Consider the following 27,778-nt stretch of genomic DNA (forward strand, 5'->3'; position numbering starts at 1 on the left):
TGATACACCACATAAACAGAATTAAAACTCCAGAGGCTGAGGCAGGAGAATGGCGTGAACCCGGGAGGTAGAGGTTGCAGTGACCTGAGATCGTGCCACTCCACTCCAGCCTGGGTGACAGAGCAAGATGCCGTCTCAAAAAAAAAAAAAAAATTCCTATGCACATTAGATTTAGAAATATTAAAAGAATATGGAGAAATTGGGCAGATGACAGGTATTGTGACAAATGTGAGCAAAGTGATGGGAAATATCACACAAACGATGAAAGGAATTAAATCAAAGGATTTCTGCCTTGGCAGATATCTTGGAGACACATCTAGTCTGGCCTACTCATGGCACTGGAATCCTCTTTGTAACATCCCCTTGAGTGGCTGTGCAGCCTCTGTATGGATTTCCCTAGTTTAGAAGAGAAAATGCTATGAGGCAACTTAATGGCTATTTTCAGATAGATGAAATTTTCTCAAATAAGGAGGATGCTAAGCAGAAGCTCTCTGTGTCTAAGGAGTACTGAAGAGGCGCAAACAGGCTTCAGGGTGTGCTGGACACATTTGAGCAGGACATTAAGAAGCACCTCTTGACAGTGAGAAGGACACAATTAAGACATATAGCCAGAGTTGCTTTAGTTCTCCATTTCTGGAAACCTTCAAGGGAAACTAGGCAGTTTTTTACCATTTCTCTTAGAGGGACTCCTTGCTTAGAGGCAAGATGTGGAACCAGAATTCTCCAGGTTTCCTCCCACATCTTGAGATCTAGGATTCCTTCCAGCTACCCCAGTTCTGTCCCATGTGGCATTTTCTGCTCTGAGGTGGTGTCCAGCTCAGACATTTCTGTAACTCTTCTCTCTGATTTGAACTCCCTCCTCACCTGCTCCAAGGCATCTCTTTTCTATTTTTAACTTAGTAGCTGTGGTTCAAAAACATCACTTTTAGAGGAGAGGAAAAGGTTCCTAAGAATCTACTCCTTTTGATTTCCTTCCCCTTATAAACCAATTCGGGTTCCTGCCAATACCATTGTAATTCCTGTGAATCCTGGCTGTTTCCTGTAGCCTGGTGCCCAGCCAATAGTGGGCAAGGATTTGAGGAGTGTGGTGGAGGAGACAAAGTGTTCATATGAGGTTTTCCAAGCTTGTTTGCATTTTTTTTTTGACATAGAATCAGCTTATCTGCAAAATGGGAATAATAAGATTGTTAGATTGTTGGGTATATTTAATGAGAAAATGCAGGAAGGCTTCCATCAGGACCTGGTCATGTCCTTTGGTGTTTTGGGCTATTGAAGGAAACTCCAGGCCACTTGAAGGCAAGAGGGGGTTTTGTTTTTATGCAGGGGTATCTGGCTTCTCTCTTCTCTATTCTTCCCTCACGGACTGGTTAGTTCTCTTAATTTCTTGGGTAATCCTGGAGGGACCCCATCTGACTGGGTGAGAAGGTAACTACTGACCCTCTGGACAGAGTCCAATGCCCCAGGCCATCTCTTGAGACACAGACCAACACATGAAAGGGCAGCTCTTGACGCCCTTAACTGAAGTGCAGGGAGTGGGTCACTTATCACCAGGAGGGGGCGCTGTTATGGTAGACGTCATGACTAACATGATCAGTTCACTGGCCCAGAGTGAGCATTTAACCTACAGAAGCAAATCTAGTTATTAACCAAGTTATTGGACTTGAAAATTGTCTGTAATTCAAAAGTCCATCAGTGAGAGGATGTAGGTGCCTAACCCATCTTACAGGTGATTCTGAAACCATAAGAATGTGATTATGCTACTTTACTTTGATTTTTTATGTGACTTTCAGCTAGCACTCCATTTGTAATATTAATTATAAAACAATTGGCACAGAAAATTGTCCACTCTATGTATGGATGACTTCTGTTTATACATATATGATAGTACAGACATGAAATATTACAGTAGTTATCAGAGGAAGGATTAGCAGTTAATGCACTGGAGATTGGCATACAGCTCCTTTATGAAAAACAATACTTTTCTTAAATACTAATTTTCCAAAGGCTATGACTTGAGTAAAAATAAGTTTTATGACAGTTTTCTCAAGCTTAGGCCCTTTCAGGGTAGCGAAAGACCCACAGAATCTAAAAATATGCCCATAAATAATCTAAAAATTAATGTATTGCTAGTTATTCCCAGATAATGGAGTTGAAGAAGGTAGAGTGTCTCCAATGAAGACATGCAATGAACCTTGATCATAAGGAATACAAATGGGGTCTTAATTCATGAACTTACTGACTGTCCTGCTCAACAATAAACATAAATTGGGGTTTTAAGAATCTGGTTGTGATGTGTTTAAAAATTTTATGGAAAATATTTGGGCCAAATTTGGAAGTGATCCCTAAATGTCTGTTTTCTTTTTTTGGACAACTTTGGGAAGGCCATGTATTTTATTTGCAGCATCTTCCTGTACTAAAATGTGAAGGAGACAATGTCTTCCACGTAGCCCCATTTACCACTTTCTTCAGTCTTGCTCCTCCTGTGTCAACCTTTCCAGTCCTTGTATTCCCAAGTGTTCTAATCCAAACCTGATGCAAGAGATCTATGTGCTGTCAGCTATCTGCATGTTAGTATGTATATGTTTAAGTCAGAGGAGGATTTTATTTCCTTCAGGATCACTAATTGTGGAATGAAATGGGATTTGTCTTTGTAAAGGAGATGCCGGCATCAGTTGGGGAGGTTCATTTAGCCCCAGCAGAGACAGCACTTAGTGAATAGCCACCGCCTCTGCTGGAATACAGGTGGCTCTGCTTATCTGATCTAGAGTGAAGTGGTGTCATCCTATCTTTGTTTCTCTTCTTATCCAAGCTTAGAAGCAAATGAACAAAATGAGCCTCTTTAACTTCAGAAGAGGATTGAATAAGGGCCTGGAGCTGGACACAACCTAGGAACAAGATGCCATGTGGCATAGGTCCATAGGATACTGAATGCTTTACTAGATTAGTGATATTCAACCCCGAGTGTATGGTGGGGTTCATACTGCTGTTGCCTCACCCACAAGGGGTATGGGCTGCATTATTAAAACTACCTGGGAGGCTTTTCGAATGGCAGGATCCAGTGAACGATGTATGCCTCCCAAGCCCCTTTCCGGGAACTATTTTTTATTGAGATGAGTGTCCCATTTCCCTCAGGTGTGTTGGGAGTGGAAACAAATTTGAGAGTTACAGAACAAGAATTTAATGATCTGAACTTTTTAGATGCACTAGTGTACCCTAACACACACACACACATACATACGTGCACACACACATCGTATATCAGCTAACATGAGGCAGAGCAGACCTAGGTGATTGCTTCACTCATATAGCATGTTAATGGCTTTAGATAACAGAAGTATCAATTAGGATAATGTGACATGTAACTGCAGAATAGCAGACCCAGGACAGCTCCATCCTATACAGAGGTCTAAATGACACCTCACGGGCTTTTGTATTGTAGATAACCCAATGAAAAGAGGGGCCCAGGTCCCCATAAGAGATTGTATAGTTTGGAAAGAATTTAAAAAGGAGAGGGTCTTTGGAAATGTTTGAGAAGCCCATAAATTTGTGTTTTATAAAGAGCTCAAATTTTTTCCCCTTTCTAGAACATTTCCACTCCTCTCCTTTAAATTAAAGCAAATCAATTCCTCCAAACACTAATCATATGTCTTACTTTGAGCAAAGATTGAATATTCTAAGTTAAAAATAGCACACTGATGCTGGAGGTAACTCACATTAATGTCCACAAAGATACATTGGGTCATAAGAGGACACTGTCAAATATAATTCCTCTCTCTTTTGTTTTTCTAGTTAATTTTACCTGGGTTGTTAATTTTCTACCCTTAAAGGATAGGAGTTAGATAGTCTGCAGTGTATCCTTCCCAAAGCAATCAAATGAGACTTTTAAATAGAAATCCATTTGTGGGTGGGCTAGATAATTTCACCCTATGTGGAAGTGTGCTGGTTATAAATGGCGAAAATTGATCTTCATGTGAAGTCAATGAAATACTGAGAAGCATCTTGTTTCCCTGGCAGTCTTCGCCTACCCTGCTATGTTTATGAAGATATATTTTCTTCCAAGACACTCTACCAATTGTAGCAACCACTTCCATAAAGCCAAGCAGTTTTTGAGTTATTTATTGCATACAGTGGGTTTTATTAGCTTCAAAACTTTGAAAAGGTAAATCTGCCATATCCGGGCTCATCTAGAGATGAACTCATAAATGAGTGCAGTCAGTAAACTCAGTAGGAGGTAAATTTCATGTTCAATCTCATTTGATGGCAAATAGGTAATGAAAATTGGGAGGTGAACTTCTTCAGTCAACTCTTTGGTACTGTAGCAAGGTTTCATTTAACTTTGAAAAGAGCTCACTCTCCTTAGATGAGAGATGACTGGTAAGTAGCACTTACACTCCCAGCTACAGAGATCTTTCAAAACGGAGACTTGTTAATGTCTTTCCCCTTCTTAAAACTCTTTAATGGCTAGGGTTTTCCCCAGGATGAAGGTCCACCTCCACTTTGGGGATCTTTTTCTCACTTTCCTTGACTAGATTGTCTCTTTGTTACAAGTAACAAAGAAGCAGCCTGTGCTTCCTCTCCTTAATGTCTCTCTCACTGTGTTGTGATTGCTTACCTACTTGTCTGCATTCCCCACTAGACTGTAACTACCATGTGGGCAGGGGCCATGTCTATCTAGTTTGTTGCCATATTCCTAGCGCCTAGCATGGGCCTGTCAGAGACATAATGAATGAATGAATACATCGAATCTCTCTACTCTCTCCCTCATCCCAATCTCAATGTTAGAAATATGTGTTGAATAGATGGGAAAGAAGTATAATTTTGTTTATTTTTCTTGTATATTCCTTTAGAAAAGAAGGAGGGTGATATGTTTAGGCTTTGTGTCCCCACCCAAATCTCATTTTGAAATGTAATCCATATAATCCCCACATGTCAAAGGAGAGACCAGGTGGAGGTAATTGAATCATGGGGGTGGTTTTCTCCATGCTGTTCTCGTGATAGTGAGTGAGTTCTCATGAGATCTGATGGTTTTATAAGGGGCTCTTCCCATTTGGCACTTCTCCTTCCTGCCACCTTGTGGAGAAGGTGTCTTGCTTCTCCTTTGCCTTCTGCCATAATTATGAGTTTCCTGAGGCCTCCTCAGCCATGCTGAACTGTAAGTCAATGAAACCTCTTTCCTTTATCAATTACCCAGTATCTGGCAGTTCTTTATAGCAGTGTGAAAGCAGACGAATATAGAGGGAGAAGCAGAGAAAGAAGGAAACATGATTATATTTTGAGAGTTCCTATTTTCATGTGCTTTCTCTTTTTCCTACAAATTTCCATTTAAATGTATTTTTAACATTAAGAAATTGCATTGTATATTTCAAAATTGTTAAAAGAGTAGATCTTAAATGTTTTCACCATACACCAAAAAAGTGTGAGGGGATGGATTTGTTAATTAGCCAATTTAATCACTCCATATATAACATAAACCATCATATTGTGCCCCATAAATACATATAAATTGTCAATCAAAAATAAAATAAGTAAATTACATGAACACATTCTCATTTTAAAGGTTTAAGCAATAAATAGTATCAAAGGAAAGTCCACTTCCACATGCATAAATCCGTTAATAACACAGGCACACATGATTTTGTTAATAGATATGTGACTTATGACTTTCTTTTTCACTTAATATATTTGGGAAAAATTTCCATGTTGGTTAATATAGATGTACTGCAGTAATTCTCAACCCCAGCTGCATGTTAGCATTGCCAGCATAGCTTTTAAAAATTTTGGATGCCCAAACCCTAGCCAGGACCAGTTAAATTGGTTGGGGTAGAGCTCTGCATTGGTATGTTTGAAAAGATCACCAGGTGATTCTGATGTTTGGTCAAGAATGAGAACTGCAAGACTTAATTTTTTTTAATAGTTACTTGGTTTCTAATCATATGGATGGACCATACTTTATTTTATAAATCTCTGGTAAACAAGTTACTTCCCTTTGCTCTCCAAATTTGTTATTTGAAAAACAGTTGAAACAATGCTAGAGCCTCATCCAAATACTATTAGCTCTAGAATGAATTTTGGTGGTATAGGGCCCTTTCTTGGACCAACAAAGGGGCCAGATGAGTGAACTGCCAAAAGCATCTTGCTGTAAGACAGGGTCACAGGACACAGACATTCCAAGCCATGTCTCTTCGAAACATGTAGTAACTTAGAATCAGCATCGTGGTCATGTGCTCAGACAGTTCAGGGAGCACCATGACTCTTGGGCGGAGCACTTTTTAAACTTGGTGAATTTAAATTAAATTTCTTTTCTTTCCCCTAGCCTCAAATGGCCTGAAATCCTGCAGTGAATACCAAAGACATCTTAAGAGCATACTTAGTGATAAATGCCTATGTTTGGGGTGTTTTAAGTAATGAGGTTGTTTGAAAAGTAGTGAGAAGTCTTTCCATAAGAACGGTTTGTGACTGGATGTTATATATTTTGGTTTACAAAATTGTCTGAAAACCTTTCTAGAATAAGTCAGGGTCTATGTAAATAAATCTGCATAAGGAAAGTACTGTGCTCTTTCTACCCATTCACCCTAGAGACCACAGGTTTTTTATATTTTATAGACTTCCCTTCTTCATAGTGGTTTTAGGTTCACAGCACAATTGAAGATTGCAGTGGTTTTAACACAGGTGTCTTCCTGGGCTCTTCTGATAGCTTTTTGCAACCAAAGGTAATGCCTTCCTAGGAAGACTTAAAATCTGAAGTCTGTCCTGTGCCCAGGCCAGTGGTTATCACACTGTAGCATGCGAGAAATCACCCAGAATCCTTGTTGAAACATGCATTCCTGAGCCCACCTGCAGAGTTTCTGATTCAGTGGGTCCGGGGAGGCCCAGGGTGGGGGCTGAGAATTGCCATTGCTAATGGTTCCCAGGTGATGCTGATGCTGCTCTTTTGCACATCACACTTTGAGAAGCACTGCTCCATACAAATTGCTTGCTGGCTGACTTAGCAAGTCAAAGTGTGCAAAACAAAAGTGAGATTTAACAATGTTCTGTCTGACAGCAGCTTTTGACACACACTTGGTTGGATTTCTGTTCCTATTGGTCATAATCACAGCAGGTGTTGTGTGGATTTATCTTTAATTGTGTGCGTGTTTGGAAGTTGTGTTCCTTATTAAGTAATGCATAGCTCATGAATAATGATCAGTGCAGTGGTCACTTAAACACTATTTCTTAAAGTAGGGTCAGGCAGATTACCATTCTACGCATTTTTACTACTTGAGACAGTAGAGCAGACTGATTTAAGAAACTTAGATTGTAAGAAACACATTAATTGGGAATTGAGAACAGTAAAAGATGAAGGAGGCTATGATATGTCTCAGCTACCAGCAATTTGTCTTCAGAAACCATGACAGCTACCTCCTGATTTCCATTATGCAATGCGATTGCAAATAACATTCCACAGCAGTCTTAATCAATAGAGGGTCACACGAGGCCCTTGTTTCTTCAAAGTGGGAAAAGGGCTTATTTACCCATTTAATTGATATAACACACTTTCTGGCAAAAGACAGAGTCATCTCTTTTAGCTGTAATTGGGGACTTTTTCTATCCCCAAACACTGTCCTCACAACCTGCATCTATATGTCTAATCTTTATGTATCTTGAACACATAAGGAACACCACGCTGGCAAGATGTAGGGGTCTAGGCATAGCATTGTGCACAGCCACTTTTATCTGTTTCTAGAATGAGGCCAGTCTCTGCTGTATTACTTCATTAGGCTCAGCAAGCTAATAAACATGTGTTCTCAGTGTTGGCCGTTAATCTCCCTCTAAGACTCTTCAAGGCTCCCTCTGGGATTAGGGAGGCTGGTTTCCTTGGTGTATAATACAGTCCCAGTTTCAGGGACATCATGGATCTCTCTCTGTATCCCCTGCAGTGCCACTGAGCTCCCTTGGGACATGTGGATGGTGACTTATTCTTGCTCTAGCGTCTTACTCTTGCTTCCTCTCACATGGACTGAGAGTGACCTCTAGCTTCGACTAGTGCTTGTACTATTTCTTTATGTGGTGGCAATTCTATTTATTAGTTTTTGGAGTGATTTATCATCTCACCTCAGAGTGTTTGAGCTTATATTACTTCTAGAACAAATACCATGCCATACTCATGTAAATTTCTTAGATATTTGTGACTTATAGATATTATGTTTGTTATCAGGAGATGTCTGTTCAAATTATAGATTATTTTAATGTATTTAGTGGTGCTGATGCTCTTGAGTAAAATAGATTAATATGAATTATATGAAATAGGTTGGGCTCTGTAGTCAGACTGCCCAAGTTCAAATTTGGACATAATGCTTGTTAACTGTGTTACCTTAAGCAAGATAGTTAATCTCTCCAAATCTTAAACTTTCTTATCTGTTAAAAAAACAGCAACCCAGGCTGGGAACGATGGCTCACACCTGTAATCCCAGCACTTTGGGAGGCCAAGACGGATGGATCACCAGGTCAGGAGTTCAAGACAAGCCTGACAAACATGGTGAAACCCCATCTCTAATGAAAATACAAAAATTAGCCAGCAGTGGTGGCATGGGCTTGTAATCCCAGCTACTCAGGAGGCTGAGGCAGGAGAATCACTTGAACCTGGGAGACAGGGGTTACAGTGAGCTGAGATCGCCCCTCTGCACTCCAGCCTGGGTGACAGAGCGAGATTGTCTCAAAAACAAAACAAACAAAAAACCCCAGTTAATAATAGTACCTTTTTCATAAGGTTTTTAATGAAGACAAGTAAGATACATTTCAGAGTCCTAAACAAAATCCCTGGTCCATAGGAGGCACCACGATGTTTGTTATGATGATGATAATGAGGAGGAAGATATTTATGTCTGCTATTAAGAGGATATTCATTTTGAGTGGTACCTCTCCTACAGTTTCTCAGCCATTCATACTGACTTGCTCTATTTTGTGAACAAAGGCAGATTAGCATTAAAGGTGTAATTGGTCAAGAAACAGAACTGATGGGCCAGGTATGGTTGCACACACTTGTAATCTCAGCACCGTGGGAGGCTGAGGTGGATGGATTACTTGAGCCTAGGAGTTCAAGACCAACTTGGGCATCTGAGACCAGCCTGAGCAACATGACAAGATCCTGTATCTATAAAAAATACAAAAATTAGCTGGGTGTGGTGGAATTCCCTTGTAGTTCCAGCTACTCTGGAGGCTGAGGTGGGAGAATTACTTGGGCCTGGGTGGTTGAGGCTACAGTGAGCCATGATGATACCACTGCACTCCAGCCTGGGAAACAGAGTGAGACCCTGTCTCACTCACACACACACACACACACACACACACACACACACACGAAGAAAGAAACAGAACTGGGGCAGGTCTGGATTGGCTCTGGTATAGGGCAAGGCTGTCTAGTTTTCTTGAAGGCTGAACTTGAGACTGGGACTTCATCAGCTTATGTTCCAGCCAAGTGAGCTAAGAAGGTGGTGTACTGCTATCCTTCCAAATCCATGTGTTGGATGGTAAGAGTCCGTTTTATTAAAAAAGTAGAAAACCCAGAGAAACATTGGTTTTCTATTTTTTTAAGTAAAGTTGCACTACATTTTTATGTTTCAGCGCCCAAAGAAAAATACCCTTAGGATTCAATTGTTTAAAAAACAAACAAAAAACCAAAAAAACAAAAAGAAAGAAAAAGAAAAAATCATCAATTCTGACTCACGTAGGCTACGGGTTTGATGATGGAGTTGTGGTTGAGCATGAGCAGCTGAATGACCCCAGGCATGGGTGGCAGCCCTCAATGCTGTCCTTTGGGTTGGAATTCCCTTTCTTTTCCATGTGTGATAAGGACAGAAACACAGGCCTGCTTCGGACGAAGAATGTTAACTTTTGTTGAGGGAAGATTTTTTTTTTCTGCCAGAGATGGCTGACATGACACTAATTCCTATCATCTCTGATACAAATGTCAGAAATGAAAGCCCTAAAGGCTTCAGAAGTACTTGTTCTAGAAGTCACATTCATTTTAGGACAATCAGAAAAACAGTGGAACTAAATGTATTGTATTCTGATTCACACTGTGACTTATCTTGTGCCACCTGTTTAAAATGTGACCAATTCAGTCAAACATATCAATTATGCCTTGGTAAATTCTCATTTTAATCAAATATGAATGTAAAAGGACTTCACAGGGAAGGAAATCAATGCAGAGTTAATGTGGTCAAGTCCTATCCTAGCATTGTGAGACAGTGCTGAGCAATGCCTGGTACAGCTTCTAAACCCAGTAAGTGCTAAATATTTTTTTTTTCCCCCATCAAGAGAAGTAGAATAGTGTAAGAGATGCTAGCATTTAACCCACGTGTTCTCCTTCTGTAACTTAGTAATACAGGTAAGCAGGTAATATTCAATCAACCCACCAACAGGTCTATGCAGCATCCCACAGGTATATACAGCGTGTTTGACATTGTAGTGGATAATATGAAAGAAAAGAAGACCCTAAGCCATCAATGTTGCTTATACTCTAGTTGAGGGGAAATGACCAAAATCCTGTAAAATAACCACGAGCAATCTAAGACTGTGTAAAAAGGGCTACAGTGTGGTCCTGGGGTTTAAAGGAGAGGCTGACTTCATCCAAGGAAGCTGCAGTTAGCAGCCAAGGTGTCTTAATCAACTCTGTTTTAGGCCATTGCAACAGAATATCTTAGACTGGGTGGCTTAAACAATAGCCTTGTTTTTCCCCCCTCACATTTCTGGAAGCTGGAATTCTGAGATCAGGGTACCGGCTTGGTGGGTTCTTGGTGAAGTCCCTCTCCCTGGTTTACAGATGCTGTCTCCTTGTTGCATCCTCACATGGTGCTGAGAGAGACAAGAAAAGCTCTCTCCTGTCTCTTACAAGGGCACTTACAAGAGCTCCACGCGTATGAGTTAATTACCTCTTAAAGATGTCATCTTTAAATACCATCACATTAGGGGTTAGGATTTCAACATGAATTCTGGTGGGGGATATATATTCATTCCATAGCACAAGGCTTCATGCAGTAATGTGGGATTGGGCTGAGCTTAGAGGAATGGGTAGGAGTATGCAAACTGAGGCCGGGAGAGGAGGAAGAGTCTTCCAAGACTGGGAATCCTGTGAACCTTTTACCTGATGCCAGCTCATGTTCAGCTATGTGGGGGTGGAAGTACGTGGAAACTTCTTCCCCTCTCACAGTCTCTCTGCTATGACAAAACTTCAAATGATTATTTTAGGAGTCTCTAGGAGGATTAAAAATGAGGAAAGTTGGAGTGCTGTGTTCCCAACTTCCATTGGAGACAAAACTGGGGGTCCCAAACTAGTGAGCACAGAACACCCAGAGGGCACAATGCTATACCCTCTTAATCGGCATTGTAGAACAGCTAAACAGGTGAATTGCTGTTGAATTTAAGGAAAGTGTTATCAAACCTAGGAGAATCCCTCCCCTGACCCTTTCCCCATCCTTTGCACTCTGGGAATCCATGTAACTTACGATAAAACATTTTGCTTTATTTTTCATTTGCCACATGAGTATCTTGACTCTTTACACTGTTATTCAATGTAGAGTCACAATTAATTGCTGAGAGAGAAATTAAATGCATTGCCAATGAATTGATTTTATTTGCTTCATTCCAGTAAGAAAAGCCACCATTCTTGAGGGGCTGATGGTTCTTTCCGTTTTCCTAACCACAGGGAGTAATCATACCTACACTGCCTCTGTTTCAAAAGGTGGTCATAGATCTCAGCAAGGTAAAAATTGGAGATTTGACAATATTCCAACTGTAAAGAGTTTTGATGATTTGGAAATAGGTTTTGTATTGAAAATGGCATAAATGATTATTTTTCTTCTTTATGCTGCAGCACTTTAACTTGTAATTTCTACCCTGGTAACCCCACCTATTTAAATGAGAGCTCAATATGAGATCTTTTGTTGTCTTTGAAACCACTGGTATAAAATTTTAAATTCTTGGATATTTTTCCTCTGCCTGAGAAAGGAAGATACAGGAAATTTCATTTTTTAGTTTGAATAGCTTTATTTCATTTATATTCATGTAGCTCAAGCATCTAGTGAGTTTTGCTGGTATATAAATTAATATTTACAGGTAAAACCTTGCTGAAAATAAAATAGATTAACTGGAGAATATTTTTCCCGCAGCTTTCGTCTCTAACAAAAATGAAAAAACCCAGCACCACCCCTTTACTGAATGCCCCATCTGTCGGCTCCTTGCTGCTCTGAGCCAACATCCTCTTGGGATTGTTTGGGGGCAAGGGTCTGCATGTGAAGCACGGTAGGTTTAGCACATGCTGGGAGAATAGGGATTTTGATTAAGACTTATATTTACCCTTAACTATTTCTCTGAATTATGGAGAACTAAAATTAAAAAATGTATTTTTGGATTGAAGTTACAGTAAAATTTCAGCCTCTACTGATCAATGTTATGCATAGTATGTGATAATTTTTTTCAGATATTAAATCACTGATCTAAAATATTGTAATGGTACAGGATTGATGAATAAATATTTAACACCTTATTTTTAAAAGATGTTATGATGTTTAATAGCATTAATAATTCATTGCAGTTAAGTGGTACAAGTTTAGATTTTGATGTAAAATATCTGCATGATAAGAATTCTCCCAAAGAATCTATGCCCATCTAGAAAATGGTTTTATGAAAGAAAAGTAGACAGTTTTGCATTGTACTTTGTCTTAAACAACTTAGAATGAAGTTCAGTAGCAGAGTTCCATGGTTTTCAAATAAAATGAATAATACCCTATGATTCATGGATATTTGGACATTTTAAAGATGTTTTAGGAAGCTTGGCACAAAATAGTTTTTTTTTTTTTGAGTGATTATTTTTCCTCATTCTCCAAATGCTTGGAATTATGAAACCTTAGAATTGGAAGAGATTTTTGAGGTTTTCTGTTATGCCTTTCATCCAAACCAAAATCTATTCAAGTAAGACCCTTGATAGGTGGTGGTGATTCAATGCTGTCTTTGTTCTTCGATTTGATTTAAACATCTCTCTGCTCAATTCTCCTGTCTTGTGCATGTCTTTGTCATGAGACAGTCCTTCAGGTGTTTGAAGACCCTGTTCTTCCTGAGCCTTCAGTTCTCCAGGCTAAACATCACCTGCTCCCTATAACAGAAACAGTGCAAGAGGTAATGTTTATTGACAACTTCCCATATGCCAGGCACTATGCTAAACACGTAACATGCCTGATCTTATTGGATTCTTACCACAATTCTGTCAGATAGGTACGGTTTTCAGATGAGGAACTGAGGCTTATCTGAGGTTACCTGGAAAGTAAGTGGCCATGTGATATTCCAACCTGTGTGTCTGATGGACTCAAAAGTCCATGCTTTCAACCATTGCTTTTTACTGCCTTTTAGATGGTATGTTTTCAAATTATTTCTGTATGGTTTCCTTTCTCTAAACACAGTCCTGCTGTTAGTTTAACCCCATTCTCAGTTAAAATAATTTTTCCTTGCCATTCTAAAAGACTGCCTTTGAGCAGGAAAATTAAGCCTTTAAATGCAGAGGACTTCAGCTCTGTAAGCCTCATACTCTCAGTATATCACTGGCTGGAATGGCAGATGGGCTGGCCAGCACATCCATGGTGGGCAGTGGCCTCAGTGCAAGGATGGAGTCTGACTGCCCATGACCCCATGTATCTTCCCTGCTGCCGGAATGATCACATGGCTTCCAGAAACATTGTGTTCCTTTAGCAGCATTGATGGAGCTTCCTATTGTTCCAGATGTTTTCTGAGGAGGATACTGGATAAGAGTTTGTATTATTACAGATGGTCAGAGCAGTTTATGTATCAGGAAGTTTTCCATGGAAGAAAGAATATATTCAAAATTCTATTTTGAAGCTGATGGCAGGATGTGGTGAAATTATTTGGATGTTAGGAAAACACTGTAAACGCCAAAATAAATACTTGTGGTTTGTACTTACTCCTTTCCCAAACTAAAATAGGACCTGTGACAGCATTTCCTGAACACATGGGATCAAACTCTAGATCAAATGATGAGTTGATAAAATGAACATATTCGTATTAAGTTTCTTTCATTTACTTCTCGTTTCCATGTCTAGAATCTAGAGTCTAGAATGGTTGGATGGATGTATTAGGACCAGAGTGTGTATGATAATATTAATGTCAGAAAAACAAACTACTCATTTTCACCTCTGTGGGGAGAGACTGGAATTCAAACCATGTCTCTTGTACCTTGGCAGAGTAAGAGTGTTGGGTTCTTTCAGCCACTTTTTGGGGGGTAGACTTGGTCAGCAGCCCGACCCTGTCCCTGTCCCAGCCTCAGAGCCTCCCAGTGGTGCTGCTGAGCTTTCTCCCATCACTGCACAGCCCGCCTCCTTCCTCTGTTAACCTGCCTTGAGATTCCTTTCCAAGGGTCCTTTAGCCTAAACTATAATGTATTTGACTCTACCTTTACTTTGAAAACACTTTTGATCTTTTTTAGAGTTCCTCTAGGTTTTCCTATTAGATAAAAACAGCTTTTTATACCTTTTGTTTCCATGGTAATGAATTCCAGGACTGCTTTAGAAAACCACTAGCTTTGTGTACCAGTGGAAAGTTGTAGCATTATATACTAACACAATAAACATCAGCCCACCTGTAAGAAGCGTGCAAGCCGGTAGAAACACTGTAGCACCACGGTCATGAAATGATGTGAGCATACTATCTTTTCCTGCAATAAGCAGAATTTGGAACATGAGCCCTGCATTGCAGACAAATGGCTTGGGAGCTGTAGCATGAATTCTAGTGTTCACTAATCAGCTCAAGGCAGAAAGAGCCAATTAACTTGAGGCATTAATTTTCAAATTTAACATTATATTGAAACCGTGGAGCCCCATTTCCAAATTTTTTGCAATCTTCCTGAGTTTTTACAAGTGCCAGTTCTGCTCTTAGGAAGTCCTAGGTGGGAGGAGAGTCTTCCTTGGGCAATTTACTTTTTGGTATAAGGAAGATTGTTTCCAAAAATTCTGGGAAATCTTCATGGTATTGTCTGCAAATATACCTCTTAAGAATCTCAGGTACAGATCAGAACTCAACAGAAAAATCTATTAGAGTTGGCTCAAGACAGGGCAAACATAAAAAGTAGATATCCTGGGAAAAAATAGAACTGTTTTTATAAAAGGCTATAGGTCTCTGAATATGTGGAAGAAGGAATAATTGGAATTTGTTTTTTGTCAACCCTGACTCTGCCCTCTACAGCCTTCTCTTTGTTATATCATGAGTTGGGGGAGTGAGAAGCAAGGGAAAAGGCAGAAAGAACATGAGAGGTTGGACAGAAAGATTGGAGGTACATGCCAAGTTGATTGTGCTAATTTGAAAAGAGACAATGAATCAAAGCTCCTTTTTCCCTATTGTAGATTTTAATATTTAAAGTTACCAGTGCCATTACTGATTATATTAAGATGCTTTTATGTTGATCTGATTAAAATTACATGTGAAATAATGAATGACATGTAATGTACAAATACCCTTACATTTGGAATAATGAATGACATGTACAAATACCTTCCCAGATAGATAGATATATATATATATTTAAAGTAGAAACATTATAAGCAACTGTAATGGAAAGTTTTTAGAAACATTCTTCTAGGAGATACAAAGTTAAGGGGCCGGAAACACAGAACAGCACGCAGTTTACTACAAGACTGTGGGGCTACCTTCTTGCCTGGAAAGATTCAGGACTCCTATCCCTAATAAACTTAAAGGGAGGTTCAGCTACTCTGGAACTTAGTGTCTGTTTTATCTTAGTATTTCTAAGTCAGAAAATGCCTATTTTAAAATAGGTCTTTTTGTCTTTTTATCCTTTTACTCTATAGGTAGAGTTTACCAAGGCCGACTGATTTGTACCCAGCTCATTTAAGTGTTCGGGGCACTGCTCCAAATTGTTGCGTTTCTTTCTTCTGCCTGCCCTAGCTGCATCAGATCATTCTCAAAGCCACCTTAGTTCCTTTTTTTTTTTTTTTTTTTTTTCCAGCCGATAGGTTGCACACAAAGCATAGCTTTTGGCTTTTTGTAAACAGAATGCAAATGTACCGTTCTCCCCCAGGAGGGAACCTCCGCCATGCTGAAGGTGAGCTGAGACTCTGCGCCTTGATAAGGAGCCCCTTTGGGTGTGTTGGCAGGTCAGCCTGAGGGCTTCGAGAAGAGCCTTCCATGAGCACCAGGGCACACATTCACCAATGCAAGACACAGCTCTGTGGAAAAAACTGGTGGGTTCATCCCTGTCCCACCCAAGATGTACCCCCAGAACGGCAGAAATGACTGTGCTCCCCGCCTTGTGAAAAGGGTCTGATTTTAAAGTGACTCTGGCAGAAGAGGGGCAGATGCCTTCATTCCTCCTCTTCAGTTTCTCTTTGGACCTTTTCCTGCTGTTCCGTGGGTTCTTTGAACATTTTATAGAATCCAATTTTGATTTATCTATATTGCTTTAGAGTATATCTTTTGACATAGCTTTTTAAACATGTAGACATACATGATTTATCGTTGCCTACTATTATCGTCATTTTATTAGATCCAGTGAAGTATAGAAACCTAGACATGGGCCAGGCACAGGGGCTCACACCTGTAATCCCAGCACTTCAGGAGACTGAGGCGGGCAGATTGCTTGAGTTCAGGAGTTCAGACCAGCCTAGGCAACATGTCAAGACCTTGTTTCTGCAAAAGAAAAAAATTACCTCCCTTTACCCTTACAATTATATGATTGTCTTGGATATTTCTTTTGCATACCTTGAGAACCACATTAGATAGTGTTATGATTTTATCATCAACTGAGTCTAGAAAACTCAAGAGGAGAAGCAAACTCGATTGTATTTATCTATATTTTTGCCATGTTTTTTTTTCCTTCCTAATGTTCCAAGACATTTCTTCTTTTATCTTTTCCTTTTTGTTTAGAGAACTTCCTTTAGTCATTATTTTAGGGCAGGTCTGCTGGTGACAAATCCTCTTCGTTTTACTTCATCTGAGAATGTCATCCCTGAAGAATATTTTCTCTGGATATAGAATTTTGGATTGATAGTTCCTTTCTTTCAGCACTTAAAAAATATTGCACTGCTTCCTACTGACCTCCTTGGTTTCTTCTGCGAAATCCTCTTTCATTCAAATTGTTCTTCCCCTATGGCTTCATGCATCATTTCTCTCTGGCTACTGTCAAGGCTTTTTCCTTTGTCTTTTTGTGTGACTGTGATGCATCTTGGTGTGGATTTCTTTGGGTTTGTCCTGTTTGGTGCTCAGATTCTTGATTCTGTCTTTTGCCAACTTTGGAAAGTTTTTAGCCATTATTTCTTCAAATACTTTTCTAGCCCCACCCTCTTTTTCCTGTCCTTCTGGGAGTCAGATGACCTACCTTTAACATCTTTTTGTAGTTCAACACCTCTCTGAGGCTTAGTTCATTTTTTTTCCCAGTCTAATTTATTTTGATTGTTTATGGGTAACTGTTTTATCTATAAGGTCACAGATTTTTTTGGCCTCTGTTCTCTTTATTCTGCTGTTGAACCCATCCATTGAGTTTTTTTTTTTTTTTTTTTAACATTTCATTTATAATATATTTTAGTTGCAGAGTTTCTGCTTGGTTCTTCTGTTTCTTTGCTGATACTTCTCATTACTTTGCTAGTTCTTTGTAGTTTTTTGTTTCAAGAACATTTGCAGTTGCTCTTTGAAACTAATATCCATCTGGCTGCCAGGAGGAGGGGTCCTGTTACGGTTCTCCATGTGACCTCCACTCCTACTGTTGGAATGGCTTCATTACTGCTGAGTGGTGGCAGGTAAGACCTGATTCTCTACCAGCCTCTTCTGACACCTTTGCAGCCAAGTTGCCACCCAGCAGAGATGAAAGTCCAGCCTCCACACTCAGCCTCTCAGAAACTATCCTGGTGGGGGTGTTGGGGCTCCTCACTGCTGTCTAGATTCCCCACTAGGTCTTTGCTTGTGTGGGTGGGTCCACAGGTCTTGTGTGTGCGTGTGTGTGTGTGTGTGTGTGGTGTGTTTGGAGTAGAGTGGTTATTATCTAAAAGTTTCCATTTTTTTCTTCAATCTAAAAGGAGCTAGGCTGCCCCTTTCCTGGTTCTTTGGACAAAGAGAGGAGATTTTTTGCTTATTTTTTTTTGCTCTGTGTGTATTGGTGTTTCCAGGTAGCTGGTTTTTCAAGTATAGATGAGGAAATACATGAGGGAAAAACAAAATTCAGGAACTTGTTGTCATGTCATTCATTCCCTGGGTCCTGAGGTCCTTAACCCACTTGGCAGCTCCCCACCTTTCAATGTCTTCTTACTCTTGTTTTAGATCTAATGCTCAGTTTTTAGCTAGACCTATGGGAGAAACAGGGAAGAGAACGTTCACTCTGCCTTCCTGTCAAAGCCCCTCTTGATCCTTACGTTTGTCTATACCAGATGCTGTTCTTCTTGTTCCACTCTCAAGGTCAGAGAACAGGGTGTGCTTTCGAGAACATCTGGTAATTCTTGTACGAAGCTTAACTTGGAACAGGAACTGTTGCAGGGTAGAACCAGTCTCAAGCACTGGAGAACAGGAGGTATAGGCGGTGAAGTAGCCTAGTCACTTGCTTTGTGGGTAGACAGACCTGGGTTCAAATCCTGCTTCTACCATGTATTTGTTACTTAACCTTGATCAAGCTATTTAATTTCTCTGACCAATATTGTCCCCACCTGTTGTGAGGATTAGAAGAGACATATTTCTGGTGCCTGGAATGTATCAGGTACTATACATGAATAGCCATTATTGTTACAAAGCAGGTTATAAGTTCTCCAGATATTTTGTCCATAATCTGATCTCTGCTGTGAAAGAAACCAGTGTAAACTCATTTTCTAGGATGCTGTTTTATGTAAACAAGTCATAGTTAAATAATTCCTCCAGAGTGACAAGCCTTTTTATCCCAAATTTTGTATCCAGATAAGAATATCAGTTAGAACAAGTAGCAAGAACAATGATTCATCTGAGAAAGTAGGGTAGAGTATTTTCAAAAGCAATGGGTGGCTTGTTGGTGGTGATTTGTGTTTTGAGACAGGGTCTTACCCTGTCACCCAGGCTGGAGCGCAGTAATGTGATCTCAGCTCACTGCAGTCTCCGCCTCCTGGGTCCAAGGGATTCTCATGCCTCAGCCTCCTGAATAATTGGGACCATAGGTATGTGCCACCATGCCCAGCTACTTTTTGTATATTTTTTGCAAAGATGGGATTTTGCCATGTTGGCCAGGCTGGTCTCGAACTCCTGGCCTCAAGTGATGCACCTGCCTTGGCCTCCCAAAGTGTTGGGATTACAGGCATGAGCCACTGCATGTTGGTGATGCTAATGCTGTAATGAAAACCCTCATTCTCTGTTTAAAAGATTTCACCATGTAAGAAGCAAATTAAGGGACAGTGGGGGGCATTTCTCTGCTTCCTAGGGAGCACCGAAGACTAAATATTTTAGGGAATGCTGCCGATAGTGATTCACTGATTTCAGAGTTTCTTTGAGCTCCTAACTACAAGTCAGGTGAGAGTAGAGAGGGCAGGAGGGAGGGACTTGGTGCTTCTCCCAGGAGGAAGAGTGGACTTCTAGGCTGGAAGGGCAAGGGGGGTATTCCTGACCGAGGGACTGGATTGAATGTTGATGGGCTGTGGATAAAGATCGTCATGCAGGCCATTTGAGCACTGTGGGGCCTGGACCAGTATACTTGCTTGGAATGCTCATAGAAAACCTCAATGTCAGGTTACATTCCCTAGAAGTAGAGCTGAACATAGGAGAATCTTAGCAAAATGAGTTATTAACAAGCATTCTTAGGAGAAAGGATGCACTTTCAGGTGAGGTCCATCCTGAGCCTGATCCTGTGGATGCTCTGAAGCATCAATCACAGCAGGATGTGTTCTGCCTTGAGGCAAGAAAGTAGGAATTTTGTGTCCTTGCATCAACCAGTCTTGAGCTACAGACAACCTGGTCCTAAGTGATAATTCCCAGGCACACTTGGGCAAGGTGGCTCTATCACCCAAGAGTGGTTCTCTGGAGAAGGTTAGAGGTCTGAGGTTAGCAGTAGCACTGGTGACTGGTGGAAAAGGAATCCTGGGCAGGGCTCAACGGGGTCTACAGCCCCAGGCTTCATCAGTGGTACCATGTGAAAACCACTGGCCTGGGTAACAGGAGGGTTGGCTTGTACTCTTTAATTTTCTTTATGACCTTGAGCAAGTCGTTCAGCCTTTCTGCCTTACATGGAAATGACAGGATTGGCATAGGTAGACTTTTAAGGCCTGTTTGACTCAGGTGAGTTTATTGAGAACACTTGGTTTCGTAAGACCAGGGCTTCTTCGCCTATGGTTGGACCATAGAAACCTTCAAGAAGAGCAAAGGAGGGAATTATGAAGTTACTGCCGCATGGCTAGTGGCCCAGGCAGGTGCCTTTGGGGACCTGGAAGTGAAGAGGCTTCCTTACCTTGGGGGCTAGGGACCAGAATTATACCTTCATGGGCAAATGGTCGAAGGGCTGCGTGGCTTGGTGACCAAGGGGACAGTAAGGAAGACCACATGAAGGACTGAGCCTAGAAAGCAGATTCTGGGAAGAGCCAAGCTTGCCTAAGTGGTTACAATGTGATTTACTCTGATGAGAAGTTTGGCTAAATTTGTTCAGCGGCTGGGCACAGTGGTTGACAACTGTAATCTCAGCTATTTGGGAGGCCAAGGTACAGGGAGTACTTGAGCCCAGGAGTTTGAGACCAGCCTGGGCAACATATTGAGACATTGTTTCTACAATTTTTTTTTTTTAAAGTTAACTGGGCGTGGTGGCATGCACTTATAGTCCCAGCTACTTGGGAGACTGAGATGGGAGGATCATTTGGGCCTGGGAGGTAGAGGCTATAGCGAACCATGATTGCACCACTGCACTCCAGCTTGGGCAACAGAGTGAGACCTTGTCTCAAAATAAATAAATAAGTAAATAAATAAATAAATAAAACATTAAAAGAATGTGTTCAGTGTCTGAACTTCAGCTTTTTGTATTCTGTCAACATTTTTTCTTGATTTTCATCCCATCCTTCATTAGATGGAAGGCTTATTAAAGATCCTTTTTTTTTTTGTAATTTGTTAATGTTATTAGTAATATTTTAAGATAATTCCTTGACTTGATAGTTCTTTTACTATTAATGCAGCTTTTGCCTTGGTCAGTGGAGGAGGCATATGTTTTTGTATTTTCATATATGTCCATGTGCAGGAACTGGACAGCTCTAGGGACTAGTGCGAGAAGGTAAAGTTGGGAAGACCTTGGCAATGTCAGTCCTGGAGCTCTCCGAAGATAGTGGAGCTCCTCCCTCTACTGCAGACAGTTTCCTTCTCTAGGATAGGGTTTCTGATGAGAATATTTCATTGTTCTCTAACACAAGTGGTCAATGTTTTGCTCAGTTTCTCTTGCTGAAATAGTGGTATTGATTCAGTACATTGGGGCAGAGGGAAGGTTCCACTTTGGTGCAGCAAAAGGAAAGTCTTACCAAGAAGTGAGGTGTTTGTTTGCTGGGTCCTGCCAAGTTCAGGTATTGCTGAGTGGGTGGAGGAGTCTGTTTGCTCCCAGGTCAGCAGATCCATGGTGGTCTGCTCGGGCTTGTGCCCCTCAGATGCCTTGTCTCCCCTGGGTGGAGCTTTTGGGATGGGTATAGTGGTTCATGGCTGCATTGCTGAATTTGCGTAAGGCTAGTGTGGCAATGGACTCTCAAAATATCTGTGGTCATAAATAGGGACTTACTTAAAATTTTAGGCCTAGGCAGGAACATCACTTGAGGCCAGGAGTTTGAGAGCAGTCTGGGCAAACTGTGAGACCCCCACCTCTACAAAAAAATAATAAAAAATTAGCTGGGTTTGGTGGTTCATTCCTGTAGTTCAGTTGATCAGGAGGTTGAGGTGGGAGGACCACTGGAGCAGGATTTCAAGGCTACAGTGAGCTAGGATCATGCCACTGTACTCCAGCCTGGGTGACAGAGTGAGACCCTGTCTCAAAAATAAAAGAATAAAATATGCATGACTCTAAAACTAGTTTTATTTACAATAAAAAATTAATAATTTTAAGTACCTCAGAAGATTTAGTAAAAATAGGACTTATGGAATAATTTCTGTCATGAAAGATAAAAGTTCTTTACTGTATTTTGGTCTTGAGGTAAGTATTTCTGTATTTCAGTCTTGAGGTAACAGCTGACATTCTCAGGATGTGGCTTCCTTCCTTGGCTGAGATGTCACCTGGACAGATACAGATATCACCATTTGCTACTAATGATGATTGATGTTAGTAAAAAAAAGTTCTTCTTTGTCAAGAGGGCACTTGGAAAGCAGACCATAAAGAGCAGTTCTCACCATCAGAAAGCATTTGTTATCACTCATGCTTTGATGTGGCAAACACATTGCAGTTCTTGGCATAATGAGAGGCAGGTTTCAGGAGTTACTGCTGCAACCAACTCTTACCTGCCAAACTATAAAGACAAACTATTTTGAGGATTAAAGGATGGGATCCCTCTGTGCTTTGTGGAAGCAGAGCTGAAAGGTTCATAATGACAGACAGAACCATTAGGAGGCATGAAAGAAAAAGCAGCAGCAAGGCTGAAACTGTTCTGTGCTAGAAAGGAGTCGATGCCCTTTGAACATTGAAGTTCAAATAATGTGCCATACTTTATCTCCAAAGACAACACTACTGACCCACTGTCAGTAGACCATGGGCTGTGGGTTGCTTTCCAGCAGTGAGGATGGATTTTCTTCAGTTCTGTCTGCTCATGCTTGGCAGAGATTTCCTTTGGGACCACTACCAGGCCCCAGCTGGCCCAAGCCTGGAGAAAGGGAGGCTGGATCATCATGGCTGATGCTCACTATGCACCAGTTTCCCTTCTCAGCATTTTACTGGAGTCACCTCAGTTGTCCTTCACAACCAAGCACCCTATGAAATAGCAATGCTTATTATCCTCACCTTACATTGAGGAAACTGAGGCTGAAGGAGGCAAAATAACTTGCCCAAGGCCACACAGCTAGTAAATGGTACAGCTGGGATTTGAACTCATCAAGTCCGATGCTAGAGCTGAATGAAGCTCTTAAGCATTGTACCCTGCTGTGGTGTAGTTAGCCGTTGACTACATGGATGCCGGAGTCCAAAGAACATGGACTCAAATCCTGATTCCCCAGCTGGTTACTATGTGAACCTGGGCAAGTAATTCAACACCGTTGGGGCAAGAAAGGGAGTCAGAAGCCTGGGACAAATCACCACACATAAGAAGCACTCAATGCATGCTGGCCACTGTTAGTGTTTTGGTTATTGTTTTGTTTTTATCCTGGAACAGAGTGAAGCTAAGAGGTAGTGATTCTCTCCTTGAGGGTGAATAAGAAGGAATTAACTGGGCATTACCAATGTTGACAATGTAGATTTCTGGGCCCCATTCATGAGAGATGCTAATTCAGTGGCTTTGGGGGGTTGGATGGTAAGTGGTTGGACCCAGTCACCTGCATTCTAAAGAAGGGCTTTCGGTGATATGGAGCGGTGGACTTCAGACTGGCCAGAGGTGGCATGTGCAAGGCTTTGGACTTTACCAAAATTCAGAGCTTAATTTTACAGTTGATTTGTTTAGCTATAACTGAGTGACAGAGTGGAACACAGATATTCTGTAGACTATCTCTTAATCATTAAAAAACAAAAACCACAAAAGAAATCACTAAAAGGAATCAATACATTTTACAGTTCCAGTACTGGCCAATTCAGAATGTGTGCTTCAGCAAACACAGGAGTATCTAACAGACCTGCAGAGGTAGAAGGGATTTGAGAGACCCATGAGCCACGTCCTGGTTTTACAGCTGCTGAAGGTGGGGGTCCCCGGGGGTAGAACGACTCTTAGAAAGCATATGATTAGTTGATGGGAAAGTCTGAAACAGGACTTTGATATTTGGCCACCTGGCCATCTCGACAAGGGACCAAAACTGGAACCCTTTGGGAAGTTCTGTATTCCCTGAATTCGGGGTGACAGCATGAAATAAGGAGGACTCTCACACCTGCTTGTTGCTGCGTGTGCTTTTTCTGTCTGGATGCTTTTCTGCACCATGCTTGCCAGTAACTTCCAGCTGTTCTTTAGGGTCTTTGATAAGTTGCCATTTCAGGGACAGTTTCCCTGCCTGTGTCCTACACTTGCTCCCAACAGAGTTCATTATGCCCCCTTTGGTCACTCCTGAACCTAATGGCATTTTTTTGCACTTAGTTGACATTTTTTGCTACTGTCACCTTTCCTCTGAGGCACTTAGGTGGTACAAGTAGAGCCACTCTCCTATTTTGCATGCTTGCAGACATCATTGACCATTTATCCATTTATTTATATTCATCCATATGTATACCACAGAGCACCCACTACATATACCAGGTACATTTAGAGAATATAGAGAAAAGTAAAGAATAAATGAGAAAATATACAAATAACTTGATAATTCAAGAGACTGATATGGACAATGAAGAAAATTTAAAAAGGGTGTGATGTGACAGATAAATGATATGGTGGGAGAGATCCTTTTTACGGGGTCTCTAGGGAAGCGCCCTCTCAAAATGTGTCTCATTTAAGCTGAGACTCAGACGATGAGATGTGGGACCCATGTAAAGAACTAAGAATATTCTAGGTGGGAGGAGGAATATGTGCAAAAGAGTTCAAGCGAGATTGAACTAGGTACCTGTGAAGAGCAGAAGGAAGCTAGTATGGTTAGAATGGAGTGAACAAGAGGAAGACTAGGAGATGGGCAGGGCCACATCTAGGAGGATTACAACCTAGGAGTAATGGGAAGCTGTTAGAGGTGCTTCAGCAGGGAAATGGCATAGTGTGGTTTGTATTTTAACAGATCACTCACTTTTAATTACTGAGTCTAGACTTGTCCTCAGACTTTTTTTTTTTTTTTTTGAGACAGAGTCTTGCTCTGTCACCCAGGCTGGACTGCAAGGGTGCAATCTTGGTTCACTGCAACCTCTGCCTCCTGGTTCAGGAAATTCTCCTGCCTCAGCCTCCTGAGTAGCTGGGATTACAGGTGCATGCCACCATGCCCAGCTAATTTTTTGTAGTTTTTGTAGAGATGGGGTTTCACCGTGCTGGCCGGAATCGTCTCAATCTCCTGACCTCGTGATTCACCCCCCTCGGCCTCCCAAAGTGCTGAGATTACAGGTGTGAGCCACCATGCCCAGCCTCAGATTCTTAATACAATGCTCCAGGCAATCTCTACTTATTGATCAATTTGCACTTAAGGCAAGAAAATTTTAGGCATCCTAGCTAAACTCTTTGAGGGCCAAGTTCATGTTTTAATCACTTTTGTTTGCCTAGCACTTTGTACCTTGCAAAGAGCAGATTCTTGGTGAATATTTATTGTATGAATGAATGGTTTCTGCATTATTTGATCTTTTGGCATAAAAAAGTGGCAAGGCTCTCTCTGCTGGGTGACTTTTTAGCAAGTCCACTGAATGGTAGGTTGTAGCATATTGTGAAAATTGATTGGTTGACACCTCACCTCACCTCTGCTCACATTAAACATTTGTTTTAGTTCTAGAAAATTCAGTTGTAATTACGCTGGAAGGTAACAGAGTAAGACCTCTCCAAAGCCCCTGAAATGACTGCCTCACTACCTTTTAAGCATCAGGTAGAGAAGGCCTGTTGAACTTTTGCTTCTAGTGTTATGAAGAATGGATATTTGGAGAAACTCACCCAATTACACACACTGAGAAATGCTGAATGTAATATTAAAAAAACCTTTTAAATATGTAGCTAAGCTCATAAAAATTGCATGTAAATCTCTACAGAGGCAAAAATGGAGACAGAGCTGACACCACGGTGGTGAGTGAGGATCTAAGATATGAGCTGCCGTGGGGGTGTGTGCAGACAACAAACTGAAAGCTTTGGTTTTAATTGCCATACAACAGGGATGAATAGGGGTGCACTGTGGAATGGAAGGTGAGGACTTGGGCACTACAAGGTCAATGGAACTGATTAAGAGTCTGCAAAAGCCAGGAATCTTGAAGATCTACACCCTCAGTGAAAAGATGGACTAGAAAAATCCATTTGGCAAAGAAAAATTGCTATGAGAAATTGTTCTGGCCTTGGCTGGGGATGGGGAAATGTCTCTCCTGAGAATTCTGAACTCATGAAGGTTTAGGACTTAAACTCACATTATCCACATATGCTGTCCAGGAAAACTGAAGCAAAAGAATTGTTAAGATAATTCCAGTTTGAGAGAGACTCAGGATTCCAGCACAATCGGAAGAGAATCCGCTTTGTAGGAATGTTCCCACAGCTGGGGCTACTTAGAATTCTCACAGATTAAAATCAACCACATATGACTTCACAATGAAAAGTTTCCAGTTACGCAGAGTAAACAAGCCATCAGTGGAAACAACAAACAGTAGAATTAGACTTCCCAAGAACTTGAATTTAAGAATTATCAGTCAGAATATAAATGAAATGTCCTTAAAATGTTTCTAGAAATAAAAGATGGATTTGAAAACATGAGCAAAAAGCTATTAAAAATGACTAGGCAGAATTTGAAAAGGAAACAAAATGAAATTTTGGAAATAAAATTATGTTCAAAACTGACAACTCAAAAAGGAAAAAAAAAAAAGGTTTTAACATTTGATGTGGTTTGGCTCTGTGTCCCTGCCCAAATCTCATCTCCAATTGTAATCCTCCACCTGTCAGGGGAGGGACCTGGTAGGAGGTGATTGGATCATGGGGGCAGATTTTCCCCATGCTGTTCTTGTGATAGTGAGATCTCACAAGATCTGATGTTTAAAAGTGCGGCACTTCCCCCATCACTCTCCTTCTCCTGCTGCCATGTAAGACGTGCCTTGCTTCTCTTTCATCTTCTGCCATGATTGTAAGTTTCCTCAGGCTTCCCCAGCCACTTGGAACTGTGAGTCTATTAAACCTCTTTTCTTTATAAATTACCCTCTCTCAGATAGTTCTTTATAGCAGTGTGAAAACAGACTAATACAACATCCAGATATATTTTTCTGAAAACCACTGATAAGAGTTTGAGTTTATTATACTGTTAAATTATATGCACAGTTTAAAAATCATAAGGATATACCATGATAACTTTCCATAAATTAATGTACTGTGTAACCAGCATTCAGATCAAGGAACAGAACATTACCAGTATCTCATAAACCCCCTTTCCATTCCCTTCATGTAATCTTTTACTCCAGGGTCAACCAGTATTACTCCAAGGTCAACCAGTATTACTCCAAGGTCAACCAGTATCCAAAATAGGGGTGTGACTATTATACAAGTATCCTGAATTCTAATACCATTTTAATTTTGCCTGTTAAAAACAAAAACATTTTATTCATGGATTTATATACTATATAATCTTTTGTATATGACCTTTGTCTCTCAACATATGAAAAAGGATAAATGAACATCATATTTTTCCATATAGTTATACTTTTCTTATTTAATTTAGTATTCTATTGTGTGAATACGCCACAATTTATTCCCTTCTACAGCTGTTGGGCATTTGGGTAATTTTCAGTTTTGGGCTATCGTTTATTCCTGTTGGGTTTATTCCTAGGAGTAGAATTGCTGGTGACAGAGTATGCATGTATTCAGCATTAGTAGAAGTTACCTAATGGTTTCCAATATTTTTCTAAACCAGATGAAATCTTGTATGGAAGTTCAATAAACAAAACCATATTCAAGACATCAAAACAAAGTAAACATAAAACCTAATGGAGTGGATGGATGGATTAACAATAGATTAGACCTAGTGAAGAAAGAATCAGTGATTTGGA

General features: G+C 40.6%; 1 protein-coding gene and 1 long non-coding RNA gene across 3 annotated transcripts in view; one reads left to right on the plus strand and one right to left on the minus strand.

The window, feature by feature from the left end:
• GRM8 (glutamate receptor, metabotropic 8) overlaps positions 1-27,778 on the plus strand; it is an 838,387-nt gene that overhangs the window by 12,130 nt on the left and 798,479 nt on the right. The window lies entirely within an intron of this gene.
• Positions 11,588-26,285, minus strand: LOC105550863. Its single transcript, XR_001007789.1, has 3 exons — positions 26,159-26,285; positions 21,743-21,984; positions 11,588-13,129 (listed from the first exon to the last, which is right to left on the minus strand). It is a non-coding gene; the product is annotated as an uncharacterized LOC105550863 (long non-coding RNA).

The sequence above is a fragment of the Mandrillus leucophaeus genome, unplaced genomic scaffold (genome assembly GCF_000951045.1).
Source record: "Mandrillus leucophaeus isolate KB7577 unplaced genomic scaffold, Mleu.le_1.0 Scaffold5, whole genome shotgun sequence".
Classification (NCBI taxonomy): Eukaryota; Metazoa; Chordata; class Mammalia; order Primates; family Cercopithecidae; genus Mandrillus; species Mandrillus leucophaeus.